This window comes from Drosophila willistoni, unplaced genomic scaffold (assembly GCF_018902025.1).
Source record: "Drosophila willistoni isolate 14030-0811.24 unplaced genomic scaffold, UCI_dwil_1.1 Seg169, whole genome shotgun sequence".
Taxonomy (NCBI): Eukaryota; Metazoa; Arthropoda; class Insecta; order Diptera; family Drosophilidae; genus Drosophila; species Drosophila willistoni.
The window spans coordinates 1,607,526-1,611,630 of NW_025814128.1; the positions used below are offsets into that span (position 1 = coordinate 1,607,526).

Here is a 4,105-nt window from a genome sequence, read left to right on the forward strand (position 1 = left end):
CTTCCCACATTCCCAAAGCAAAGCAACGCACGCATACACATACAGTTTATGTAGCGTTGCGTCTGTGTGTGTATGCATGTACTCTGTTGATGACGAAAGACGTAGTAGACAGCAAGCAGCGCTGCCGGCAGAGCTGGAAGCAGAGCCGAATATTATATTGACTGTAACTTGTGTTATATTTAGCCGATCACATTCAAATTTTGGGATCTGGTTTTATATGCAATATTATCACATATGTAAATTTCATAGCGATACTCCAATTTTTATGAAAATGTCTCTTCTAGAGCTTCGTGAGCTATATGATATAGTGGTCCGATCCTGATGGTTTTCATACTTTATTTTTCCCGGGTAATAAAAAGCCCCTAAAAAAATTTCAGCCCGATAGTTCTTAAGACGGCTGAGTAAAACGCATACGCACAGACGGACGGACAGACGGACATGGCTATATCAACTCAGCTTCTCATGCTGATCAAGAATATATATACTTTATGGGGTCGGAAACGTCTCCTTCTTTGCGTTACAAACATCTGACCAATTTTATAATACCCTCTGCAAAGGTATAAAAATTTGTCATTCACTGGAAAACATTTTTCCATTCTGTTTTACTACATATTTAGTCTAATCAATACTATTTTGTTTTAAGTCAACTCAGCCGTGCAGGAGAACAGAACGCAAACTCGGCGTTTGAGGCGGACCGAAAAAATGGAAAACCTAATAAGTGATAAAATAGAAAAATATAGAAGATTTTCGCGAACCGATGAAAAACTCCCACATATATGTATATGGAGATAGCCGACAACCTTCAGGCATCGGGTTTTGAGGCGTCTTGGATTGATGTAAGGACCAAGATAGAAAACCACTGAAATATACAGGTAAGTTACTAAAAGTGACTAATCACGATAGCTAATCAAAAATAAAACATACTTTCCAGAGTGGAAAAAGCCAAAATTAAGTCAAATGAGGGGACTCCATCGACTTTAAGTATTTATTGTTTAAACTTAAATATGAAATGGTAAATGTGTAATATTAAATTTGGAAAAATTGTGATAAATATGGAAATAGATACTGGCACGTTTTAATGAATTGTAATTGTTAATCAAAACACAGTTTGCTATTGCAGATCGTATTTGTTTCGCTGACCTATTGTAACCAGCAGATGTGTTGGTGCGATCGGGCTGCACATGGGTTGAGTTTGCTGCCAGGTCCCATTGATCACACTGTTGTGCGTACTTAATATATTGTGCAATATGCAACAAGACATTATAGGCACTGTGTTGCTCTTCGTGTGACTATCCAGCCCTTTGCCATTCAAATCAACAAAGGGATTTTCCACAGCCCGCCAGGCTTTTGAGATATGGTAATTGAAATTCTTTCACTCTACAGAAGCAGCGATCGAGAGTGGATATGGCTTCATAAGATTCCAATCAATAGTACGGGAACTTGAACACCGCACAGCTCTCTTGCCTTTTATAGCTACGGTGAAGTACTCATCATTATTGCAAGACTAGAATTTTGAAAAATATTCGAATCGTTATAACGGCCTGGAGATCCGATGTTGACGTAGATAAATCAAGATCTAAAATTCACTTATAATCAACAAGCGCTAATCATACAGTTGACTACCATCCCTTAATGTTGTGGTAGTGGACTCCTTAGTTGCCGTAGGCTTTATCTTATTGCGACAACAATCTAAATAAACAAAAGAGATATATCATATATGCATCTATTATTAAGTTAATGTGGTTAATAGCACCCAAACAAGAATTTCAAATCCACGTAGGCAATCATCGATTTTCTCAGATGTGAAATAGTTCTAACACTACGGCCCTAGTGAATTCATGAAGAATTTTGCTGACCGTGTTTGGTGCGATGCCAAGCAACCTGCCTATTGCTCTATACTCTGCAAAGGATCCGAGGGTGTATAACGCAATGTCTATTCGCTTTCCTAAGGAGATCTTTTATCGCAGCGTCTCCAGTCTGCCTACCAGCCTTGCCAAAGTCGATTTCTCCATCCGGAAACCTTCTTTAAAGAAATCCTCGTCGTTTTGGGGAACATCTTTCTGCCAAATATACCAAATCGTTTCTGAAATTAATATTAATAATTAATATAATAGTATAAACAATTACAAGGAGCGTAACATTTTTAAAGATTTTAATTGCTGCGTTCACAGCTATCCAAATGCTCCTGGGAATTTGGCTACCCATAGCAACACACAAGTCATCGTCATCATCCAGCTCTGTTTGTCTTTGTTGTGTATCACCTTCAATTGCCACCACCAAGTTCTGGAGCAATTGAATTTGTTGGGGTCCATTATTATTATTCTCCACTTTGTAAAATATCTACTAAAAAGTCAATTTATGGGATGTTGAGTAACTGAATATAAAGTAACCATCTCTTAAAAGCTCATCTTACAGCTTGGCCCAAAAGTGCAGCAGAAAATTGAATAGTTTTTAATTAATGCTATAGTTGTAATATTAAAGTACTTAGATATATATATTAATATTGTTAGTAACTTATAAAATGTATAAGTATTGCATATGTAATGACTTCAAATGGCCATGACACATTTATCTGTAGGTCTATGCCTATACGTATGTATGTACATATATGTATATATGTATGTACATATACAATGTGTGAAAATCTCCCAAGTGATATACATACATACATATATAGATGGATATATGGATATAATACATAGTCATAGACCTACAGATAAATGTGTCATGGCCATTTGAAGTCATTACATACCTTAAAAGCATCCTATACATTAAACATTGTATGTATACAAACATTTTTAGTAACCCTTCTGCAGTATTGTATGCTATCTATGTATGTATGTATACATACATATATGTACATACATATGTATGTACGAACATACATTTGTGTAAAAATCTCCCAAGTGAGCCACATAAAAAATCTTTTGCGTTTTTTTACTCAAAAGTATTTATTTCGATTCATATGAATAAAGGAAAAATAAATTTTGAACAGTGTTCGAAAATTCGAACTTGTACCAAAGTTACTAGCAGCAATACACTTCGTTGCATGCTAATTTGAACATTTTTTTTTCAACTTATTCGCTGCTTTTATCCAGAATATTTTTTAGCCTGGCCATTTATTAGGCAAATATCTAAAAATACTTTTTTTTCTTTTGTCTAAGCCGCGTAATTCCAAAAGATATTAAGATAAATCAAAATATTTCTGTGTTCTGGATGTGATTAGAGAAAGTCTTTTACCTTATACCAATCTTTGATTCATAGCGCATCGAATACGAAAATAAAAAATTATAAGATCGTATGAAGTTTCAAGTTATTGCTAAAAAACGAAGATTTTTCATTGTCCAAGGCATTTAAATGGTAGGCTTTTGCTTAAAATTTTTTTTATAAAATATAATATCATTTACTGACTCCATTTAGGAATTTTTTTATCTATTTATAACACACATACATATATGTGCATATATATACGTATAGGCATAGGCCTACAGATATATGAATGTGTTATGTGTTATTTAAAATCATTAAATATGCAAAGTAATATAAGGTACGTTTCATAATTATAACGTCACCCATATATTTCAAATATTGGTCTAACGGTACAATTTTCGATGTTACAATGTTCTACCGAAATACTTGTTGGGGCACAACAACAACATACAACAACTTTGGGATCAATAGGAATAACGGTACTTTTCTATTTACGCAAATTTGGTTTTGAGCTTGTTTCATAATTATAACGCCACTTTCAATTAATGCGTTTTTTTACTACAAATGTCAACAGTTAACAATTTTTTTTTTATGAACAATTAAAATTTGCTTTCCATTTTTAGAAATGACATTAAATATCCTTGTAGGCATCCTTAAAACTAAATTTTTAATTACATCTGGCTCAAACATCCATCCAAGCCCCGTCTATTGCATCTTTCAGTTCTTGTACTGTGTTAAACTGCCGATTTTCCCTGGAAACCTTACGTACTAAGATGCTCCAGAGATTCTCAATCGGATTGAGGTCTGGGGATCCTGCTGTCCAGTTCATAACTGGGATTTCCTTGGAACAAAACCATGACTTCGTCTCCGTGCTCCCTGGAAAGTCCAGTCTCTA

The 4,105-nt window shown here is 34.7% G+C and overlaps 1 long non-coding RNA gene across 3 annotated transcripts; it reads left to right on the forward strand.

Annotated features, from left to right (window-relative positions):
• Nucleotides 1-553: 553 nt before the first annotated feature.
• Nucleotides 554-1,716, forward strand: LOC111519625. Of its 3 annotated transcripts, none has more exons than XR_006954883.1 (3): nt 564-872; nt 932-1,012; nt 1,121-1,716. It is a non-coding gene; the product is annotated as an uncharacterized LOC111519625 (long non-coding RNA). The 3 variants fall into 3 exon arrangements; XR_006954882.1 differs by having other exon boundaries at nt 565-872; nt 1,108-1,716; XR_002724419.2 differs by lacking the exon at nt 1,121-1,716 and having other exon boundaries at nt 554-872; nt 932-1,083.
• The last annotated feature ends 2,389 nt before the right edge of the window (nt 1,717-4,105 follow it).